The following is a 10,521-nucleotide window of genomic DNA, read 5'->3' as shown; positions in this document are numbered from 1 at the left end:
CAGGCAGAGTAGATTAGGAAACAGACTCCATCGAGATGCTCTGAATGGGAAATACACTCAACCAAGAGGAGGGTTAATAAACTGAAATTCAAAGATGAGAAAGTGAAGCTATAATGCAATAGGAAACCAGAGAAAAATAGAGACAACTCATCCAGCAGCTGCAGATAGATTGGAAAGCTACGACACTTTTGGGCAGTGTAGAATTACACAGCTAGAAGGAAGGACAACCCTATGACTTTAGTAAGTAAAGGAGTACAGCTCAAGATCAAGCTAAGTGGTAAAAAGGTTCAGCAACACTCAGATAGACAATGGGCTGGCCCCCTAATCTAAAAACTAAAGGGGCTAGTGAGACCCAAATCATATAAAGCATCCTGAGGAGGGAAAAGGAGAAAAATAGTCTAAAAACGGAATGCAGAGGTCATTGTTAATAGTGTATCAGGATTCAAAAGTCACAGTATTCTTATCGCTCTGTTTGAATTCATTTTGTTCCAGTCTGCCCACTCATATCAGATTTGAAGGCACAGACATCTAACCCAAAAATAGCAGGTTACTATCCTTAATTTCCTATTAACTTAAACTGAAACCCTGTATTACTTACATTGTCAGACTATGACTGATCTTATTTGAATCTCATTTGTTAGACCACGGTTTTGCCTTGGCTGATTTTATTCAAATTTAGTATGCTTGATAGTGTCAAGTCTAAAAGTAGAGGCAACTATTCTGAAGATGACAAGATGTAAAAGACATCCATACTGGTTTTGCTTATTAACCACTCTCAAGTCCTACAATGTTTTCAAAGTCATGTTTTTGTTGTTGTTGTTTGTTTTTTTCTGTCTTTTTCTTTTTTATCCATACCAGGGATCGAATTCCTGACCACACACTTGCAAAGCAGGCACTTCTGCCACTGAGCTAAATCCCCAGTCTCTTCAAAGTTGTGTTTTTATAAAAATCGCTATGTTATACTATGTTTAACTACATTAAGCCTGATGATGTGGAAAAGGTGATTGAAAATAACAAGAGAAATCGTGGTAACTACAGTAGATCATCTGATATGGTGGTCTTATTTGTCTTTTTTATTGCATGTTTTTCCAGGAATTTGTTTTGCTGTCTTGTTATAATTTGTTTTTCTCTACAATACAGAGAGGATAGATATACATGCAGAAATTCATACATGGGAGGAATTTTTTAAACTATTTATGGGAACAGATTATATAGTGCAAGATGTAGTGAACAGATACTCTGAAGAAGAGACACTAACAAACCCAATGGTAATTCTGTAGCACTATGATATAAAATCTAGTAATACTATTATTCACTGTTCAGAGTGATATTAGTCTACTCTCTTAAGTTCAATTTCATCATATGTAAAGATAAGGACAGCTACTATGAAGAGAATGAGAGACACTATGGTAGTCATTAGTGTTTTCCCCAATGTCAGATCTTGAAGATCTAAAAATCCTTCATCATTCTCTAATGATCTGATTAGTTCTATAATATGCAGTATGTATTCAGTATGTGTGAAGATGGGAACAACTATTTGGAAGAAAACTAGATGCAATAAGATAGACAGTGAAGATCTCTAGTGGACTTGCTTTGAAATCTGTATTTCTTTATATTGTTTCTTTTTGAACTGTTTTGTTCTGTTTTGATATGTTTAATCTTACCCTCTTTAAGATAAAAAACAAGTGTGTAGGACTGATAACCATATTACTAAGTTTTTGTTGGACACTGTGCAGAACTGTTGGCAGTGTTACAATTTAATGCCACTTTACATACTTTAATTTTGTAACCTGAGTAACTATTTCTAAGATGACAATATGTAACTTATCAACTGTTGATTTCTTACTGTTTATTTTTCTGTAATTCTTTATTATTTATACCCTTTTTCTCCATCTTTTGTTATTTATTTCTCTTTAAATAAAAAATAAATAAAAATGATATGCATATTCAAATCATGCAGAGAATTTCACACAAGTGTAGCAGCATGAGTACACGTGAAATATAAAGTGCATGTTGCTTATTAAAGAGACTGTAACAGAACCAAGTTACATAAGTTTCTGTTGGAAGATACATTTCATTCAGTAAACATGAAAAATAAGAGCATTTTTCAACAATAGTATTTCACGATTTTTCTAAGAAGCATATAACAATAAAATTATAATTGATATATGTCTATATATCTACATATAGATATAGCTATATAAATATATCTATAAAATATATATTTACATAGATATAGATGTTCATATATAATGAAAGAATTATATGATAGAAATTAAGATATAAAATAAACGTTGCAACTAAACAGTACATTACCATTATCTCTTACAGTAACATTCTTTTTAACAGATCATCAGAAATTCCTATTCCTATCTCATCATAAGGCAGAACAAGTTAATAACAGTAATGGAAAATTCTAATATTTGAGAAGTAGAGTTTTTAATATTTGCACAATGAAGTAATAATACATGTTTAGGAGACATATAAGCCTACCCTGATTTCAACTTCACATTATATAAAAACATCAAAATAGCTCATGATGCTACATGAATATATACAATTTTAAGCATCAAAATTTATTAATATATAAAGGAAAAGAAAATATAACTAGCAACTTGGCATCATTTTAGAAAGAATAAAAAAGTAAAAACAACATACTGAAAAATAAAGCAACACAGGTTGCACGAATGATCACAGAAAGAGCTGACTTGATTGGTAAGAACTATAATCACAAAAATATTTATAGAGCATTTAGATTTATTTAGAAACTCAAAATATAGTGATTTACAGTTGGTGTATTCACAGAATTTGCTGTTACTTCACAGATAAACAATTTAGATAAAAAATATTTTTAAAAGTTGGCATTGAACATGGAATGAAGGGAGCCAATGATTTGTCCCAGGAAGATAGAGGCAGACAAAGGAAATAATAGAAGATAAAACAACAGAGGATGAAAAAGACACCACTTTTTATTCAAAGAAATATTCCTTTTTTCTTGATATTGAGGATAAAATATAGTACCTTGTACATTTATAAGTACATGATCTAGCTACCCTGGGCTATACCCCACTTTTCCCCAAAATTCAGTAATAAATTTCTTTAGAAAGGAAATTTATGTTCTTATAAACTAAAACTCAAGGTAGAGTACAGAAAGCCTCTATTACTTCCAATAGTATTTAGTAAAAAGCAAATAATATACAAAGCATATATATAATCCACTTGGTATTTTATAATTGATTTAGTTTCATAATTCCTTAAAGTACTGATAATCCTCTACTTGCTTCAGGACAAAATTTTGTTGTCACTGTGTGACATAGCAAGTTGCAAGGAAATCATAGGAGACACAAAGAATTGACAAAAATTCAACAGTGTTTTTAAAATCTTAGGGTAGTTTTGAACAAGTGGTCTTCATCAGCAGTTTCTTGCAGTTCACATCAAAAATTATTTCAAGAAGGCTCATTTGTTTAAAGTTTGGAGATGTGAAATGTGATTAGAGGACTGGCACCGATGTCATTAATGACTAATTCGATTGCATGTTCATTAGTTGACTCATGGTTGAGGGAAAAAGGTCACCGGGCACATACCTATAGGTACACTTCTTCCTGGACTGTTTCTATACCAGACTTTTGCTTCGTGGCCACCATGAACTGAGCAGCATTCCTGCAGTTGGTATCTTTTAATCTGATGTTTCTCATTAGGTCACACAGACTATGGACTGAAAACCCAGGAAACTAAATCAAAATGAATGTTTGCTACTCTAAACTTTATTTGTGACTCACTAGCAATAAGTCTGTTATATGCTTGAGTGGACTTGTCATTGAGACTGCATTGGTAACTTTTGAGAAACCTTACAGTTTTTTACTATGAAACATCTTACTCCTAGTAACTACATTATTGGCTTTAACATCACAAGGGGCTAAATATAAATATTTATCTTATTTACAAATCATGATTTTGAAGTCCAGAGTCACAATTTTCCTATGTATACACAGTATTATTGACATGTGTATGTAGAAAGGAAATCTTTGACATTTCCATGATATATCCATGCCAGTTCTTAAAAGTATGATCAACACAGTGAAAATTCTTACCATGGTTTGGGAAAACCAGCCATTGAACTCTGACTTGAACTTGCTGAGGATCTTCGATCAGAGCCCTATGCATCCCTTACTCTTTACTCTAAGGTCACTAAGCATGACCTGGTGAGAGAAACTGATGTGCATTGCATACACTGCCTGTGGAGGCCTTGCTGCAGTTATACGTTTGAAAATTGAACTCATAAACATGCTGTTACAATCTCTGTAACTTTCAGATAAGGCAGCTCATCTAGGATGGGTTGGGGAAACCAGACTTTTACTCTGACTTCATCCTTCTGGGAATCTTCAATCACAGCCCCACCCACACCTTCCTCTTCACACTGGTCCTCGCCATCTTCACAGTGGCCTGTGTGGGAAACACAGCTATGGTTCTGCTCATCTACCTGGATGCCCAGCTGCACACACCCATGTACTTCCTCCTCAGCCAGCTCTCCCTCAAGGACCTCATGCTCATCTGCACCACTGTGCCCAAGATGGTAGTCAACTTCCTATCTGGCAGGAAGTCCATCTCGCTGGCGGGCTGTGGGACCCAGATCTTCTTCTATGTGTCCTTCCTTGGATTTGAGTGTTTCTTGCTGGATGTGATGGCCTATGACCGCTAAGCTACCATTTGCCAGCCTCTAAGGTACCCAGTCCTCATGTACTAGAAAATCTGTGCCCTTATGGGCACTTCCTCCTGAATTCTTGGCAACACTGATGGTATAATTCAAGTGGCAGTTGATTGACCTTCTCCTTCTGTGGGTTCTGGGAAATACTCCGCTTTTTCTGTGATATCCTTGCCTTGCTCACACTCTCATGAACAGACACCAAGACATTTGAAAAGATGATATTTCTCTGCTGCGTGATTATGGTTATCATCCCTGTAGCAATCATCATTGCTTCCTACACTAGTGTTATTCTGACTGTCATCCACATGGGATCCAGGCAAAGTCACCACAAGGCCTTTACCCCATGCACTTCCCACCTCACGGTGGTGGGCATATACTATGGAGCAGCGATGTTCATCTACATGAGGCCCACATCTAAGAAGTCCCCAACCAGGGACAAGATGGTGTCTGCCTTCTACAATATGCTCACACCCATGCTGAGTCCCCTCATCTACAGCCTACCACAGAGGGGTCAGCAGAGCCGTCCAGAAGATGTTAGGGAAGGGAAAGTCTGCAACATGAGATGGACAATTATATTCAGGTTTTATCCTTTAATACACCCCATGCTTCACTTTGCACACATCACCAACTAATCCTAGCATTTAATATTACTTTCAGAGGTTTATACCAGCCATATAAAATTATGAAACTTAAAAACTAGGTCTGTATCTGTTTGATTACACATCTGTTGTTGCTCATTCACTGTCATGCTATAAGTAAATGTCTGATGTAATAAAAATGTAAAACTATGAAAGTTATTTCTCCATGTTACTAATTTATAGTTTGACTGTATAATTTAAACTTTTTTAATACATGAGTTTTAAATTTGACCAAGATTTGTTTGTATGAAGTCCAATATTACTTATATTTTATTAACGTTTACAACCTATTATTAAACTATATATAGAATCTTAAATCATTATGAAGATAAGTGTAAGTTCACATGGAGAAAATAAAAGTGCTCATTTTAGACAGAGGAATAGTGTGCATGGTTCATAATAAACACTGCCCTTCCAGGCACTGAAGAATTCAAAATCTCTCATTTATTTTCTTCTTTTACTAGCATTGATATTATACACAAGAGACTGAAATATTAATGAGAGTCCACTGAGGGCAAAACTGTAAACCTATAGATACTTTAATTTGTGTGTGTGTGTGTGCTGAATGGACTATAACTGAAGTTAGTGAACATTTTAAAATTAATTGCTTAGTTGGAGAACTGTGAAGTCCATGTTTACTCAAATTTTATATTTCCCTAAATTTTGTTTATGAGCTTTTTATACCTTTGTTATGGCATACACATGAGATCAATTGCAATTAACTTGTATTTTATGAGGAAAAGTTCTATACTCTGAGTATATACTGTCCCACTTAAACTCCTATAATGTCAGTTTTCTTTTTCTGCATCAACAACTACCACAACTTTAGCTTTCTAATTGTGAGTGTTAATGTTGTCAGCATTTGAATGAGTGAAAGCCCTGAATTGCTTGAGCTTGGTCCTCTGTGCAGGATCTCAGAGTTTGCTACTCAGGTCTTGGCTAGGGCTGCCTTTCTACATGCAGCTCTGGGCTTTCTTCTATATACCAGCAGTTGGTGCTGGACTATTTTTTTTTTTAAACTGAATGAATGCTGGAAAAAGAGTTTCTCTGACTTTCATGAATTCTTCAGTTTTCCTTGAGCCCTGGGCGCTGTTTATATCCAGCCAAATCAGGAAATCTCTCACTTTGGATGGTTTAATGTCAACAAGCGTGAATGTCAGCTTCAGAAAAGTCACTACTTCTTTGGAAAACTCTGAACCTTGCTCATAGAAGTAGCATTAGAGAGTGCAGATCGTGGGGGAACAGTTTAACATTCTTCCTCTCAGGTAAATCAAATACTTTACAGACCAGATCTGTGAAACACTTCAGGGCAACTGTCACACATGTTTGCTGCTGAATTTCTGTTATTACATCTGTGATATTCCAAAAACTGACTAGATTGCCTTAATTACAAATGTCTTAAAATCTTTTACATTTCTTTATAAAGTGGTAAGACAAAATTTAAAGGTTCACTATGCTCCTCTAGTTGGTTTATAATTCTTCTATTTGCTATAAAATTTGCTCTCAAAATGTGAAGAAGAAATCTTGGAGCAATGCTAGCTCAGATATCTCTTTTTTTTAAATTTTAAAAACAAAACAATAAAAATAAGAACTATAATATAGAATTTCAAAATAGAGTAATAGGAAATTAACATTAGCTATTATTTACTTATTGTTATCTTCAAGTAGTTGTTCATGTTACAAGATCCAGACATTAAAATTTATCAAATAGTAAAAGAATCAAAGCACAAACTTGTTTTTGATGAACTAGAGATTAATAGTATAGTTATCTATCCTGTGAATGGTTATCACCAAGAAATAACCAGTAACACATGTTGGTTGGGCGATGGCGATAAAGGACACTTTTCTACTGTTGGTGGGAATGCAAACTGGTAAAACCACAGGAGAAAGTGTGAAGATTCCTCAAAAAACTAGCACTAGCAGGTTCCATTAAATCCAGCTATTCCCTTTATGCTATTTTCACAGAGGAATTGAAAAAAACATGTCGTAGCAATGTATATGCACCCATGTTTATAACAGCACAAGTTGTAATAACCAGATCTTGGAAACAACACAAATCACATTAACTGTGGAATGGATAAAAAAATTGTGGTATTTTTATATAATGGAGTACTATTCAGCTGTATAGAAGAATGAACTTGGGAATTTTATAATGGATGCAACTTGAGACCATACTCATAAGTGAAATAAATCTGACTCACATGTGTAAATATCGCCTTATCTCCCTACTGTAAAAAGATACCGAAAGAGTAAGATCCAAAATTTTCAATAAATATTGTGAAAATGAAAGGGAAAGAAAGCGCTCAAAAGGCTCTGGGAACTTTTGTATTCTCCATTTTTTAGTTCTACAAGATCATGAAACAAGAGGTTCACCTCTGTGATTCTCTTCACTAGCAAATACAGTAAAAACCAATGTCTGAGTTTAATAAAGTGATGTTCATAATGCTTTTGTTAACTTTAGTAAATATATACCTACCTCTGAACACCTTTTATTCATCTAATTGTTTTAAATTATTTTGTAGAAATTCAGTTCAATACGTGATTCTCAGATGAAGAAATACAAATGACAAATAAATACATGAAAAAATGTTCATCATCATTGGTCATTAGAGAAATGCAAATTAAAACCACACTGAGATTCCATCTCACTCCTGAAAGAATGACCAGGATCAAGAAAACCAACAACAACAAATGCTGGAGAGGCTGTGGGGAAAAAGGAACTCTCCTACAATGTTGGTGGGAGTGTAGACTGGTGCAACCTTTGTGGAGGTCAGTCTGGAGATTTCTCAAAAAGGTGGGATTGGAAGTCCCATTTGTTCCAGCTATTCCACTTCTAGGCATATTCTCAGAAGAACTGAAAGCATCATACCACAGAGATATATGTGCACCTATGTTTATAACAGCACAATTTGTAATCGCCAGATCTTGGAAACAACCCGTGTCCATCAACTGAGGAATGGATAAAAAAGTTGTGATATTTCTATACAATGGAGTATTCCTCAGCTATAAAGAAAGATCACATTGAGATATTTATCAATAAATGGGCACAGCTTGAGACCATACTCATAAGTGAAATAAATCAATATCGCATGTGTGAATACCAAATAGTTGCCCTAATGTAAGTAATGATTCAAATATATAATAGTATGTGGTAATCATGATTCCCCATTATGTGGCCTTGAAGTCTTATAAAGTTTTCACTTATTAACTCGAATGGATTTATTGTGGGCTGCTTGATATTATTGCCTGTGATGAAATGAACAGCTATTTTGAAGAAAATAAGTCATCATAATAGCTAGTGCTGATTTACTATCATCTTGTTTTGAAGCCCCACCACACTATGGCTCTTCTGTCTCCATTGGTTTCATCATGATATATCTTGTTGGATTTCATTATATGTGATAGTATAAACAAAATTGTTATAGGCAAAGAGATAATATAGAAAGCATTGTTCGTTTTCTGTTAGCTGGTTCTAAATACCCTACAATGCTTTCATCCACTTGAATGGTTTTACACTGACTTGATATATTTGAAGCTATAGTATATGAAGTTATATTCAAATATTTCAAGGAAAAAGACACTATGGTAACTACTATTAAGTCAGGTTACTTGGTGGTGCAGCACTAGGTTGCTGAAAGTGTCATGCTTTGACCTCTGTACTATTATGTTGTTATGTCCTCTTTTATTTCAAACTCTCCCTTATTCATTAAAAAATTATTTAGTTATTTTTTATGATTTTTAATTAATGGGAAAAATAAAAAAGTAGCAGGATATATTATAGTAACTTTTTTGATTTCCTATTAACTTGATTTGAAGTCCTGTAATACTCCCACTATCTTGTTTTGACTGATTAGAATCTGTTCCGTTCTGTATGATAGTATCAAGTTTGAGGGTATAGGCAACTACTTTGAAGGCAATAAGACTCACTATGATGTCCATTCTGGTTTGACTATTATCTTCTTTGGAAGTCCTTTAATGTTTACAAGGTTTAGGTTTTATTGTTCTTTTTCTCTACAGTTCTGTTCAACTTTATAACACCCAATGAGATAGACAATTCTTTTTAAGGAAGCAAGAGGCATTATGGTAAACATTGTTGATAAACTTTTACTCTGTTTTACATCATGTGCTATGTCTATCCTTGGTTTTGATTGACAGCTTTGTTTTGACATATTTGACTTCATTCCCTTACAAAAAAAAGTAATAAGAACTAAGGAGTAATAAAACCCAAAATGTGTAAATTTTGTTGTAAAAAAGAGAAGAAAAAAGTGCTGTAAAAGATACAACTGCAAGTGTGTTTAGGGGTGTTAAATAGATGCCCATATTAATGTTTTTGGTTGGATCATTGAACACAACTGTTTACAGTCTCACTGTGTGAATGTCCACTTTGTATGCTTTGATACTGTGACTTGAGCAACTATTTCTAAGATGATAATGTGTAATCTATTAATTGGTGATTTCTTACTTTTTTTTTTTTTGTAGTTTTGTATTACTTGTACCCTTACATCTCTTTGTTTGGTTTTGTTTTTTTCTCTCTTTCCTTTTTAATTAAATTAAAAAAATAAAAAAGGAACACATTTCAAATAATTTGCATATATGACACAAATAATGATGAGAATATTTATGGATGTAAAATGTAGATTTAGATTTATGTTCACATGTTAATTATGCCTGTGTAAAAAATCAATACGCATTGCAAAAGGAAATACATGCAAATAAATGAACAAGGTCATCAAGAAGCCAGATGTCTCTTACAGGAAGAGTTCAAATTCATAAGCAATAATAATGACCTTATAAGCAGTAATATAACAAACATTCCATATAATTAGCTCATTTTTTTCCCTAAGAGTTGAATATTTTCACGTGTAAAGTAATATTAAGCAATATTGTTGGCTGGCAAATGTTAAATTGCTGTACATTAATAACACACCAGAGAATGAGGTATTAGGAGAGGCAAATACCTAATGTTTAAGATTTTTTAGGTATACATTTGTACAATCTCTGTGCTAAAATCATAGATAATTGATAATTATAGCATAAAGTATTTTTAATTATAATTCTTTTGTGTAAACTATGTCTCTTTTATGATGCATATCAGCACATTTTGAGTTTTGAATTATATTTGTCAAATAATCAAATATGATCATTAAGCAGATTCTATAGCAATGATAATTAGGCCAT

The 10,521-nt window shown here is 33.7% G+C and overlaps 1 pseudogene; it reads left to right on the top strand.

The window, feature by feature from the left end:
• Positions 1 to 4,331: 4,331 nt before the first annotated feature.
• LOC106025635 (olfactory receptor 2M3-like) lies at positions 4,332 to 5,266 on the top strand (annotated as a pseudogene).
• The last annotated feature ends 5,255 nt before the right edge of the window (positions 5,267 to 10,521 follow it).

The sequence above is a fragment of the Cavia porcellus genome, unplaced genomic scaffold (assembly GCF_034190915.1).
Source record: "Cavia porcellus strain 051 isolate PalLab524CR breed Dunkin Hartley unplaced genomic scaffold, mCavPor4.1 scaffold_2, whole genome shotgun sequence".
Classification (NCBI taxonomy): domain Eukaryota; kingdom Metazoa; phylum Chordata; class Mammalia; order Rodentia; family Caviidae; genus Cavia; species Cavia porcellus.
The sequence above is the reverse complement of the archived record's forward strand: the minus strand, read 5'-3'. Positions and strand labels throughout refer to the sequence as shown.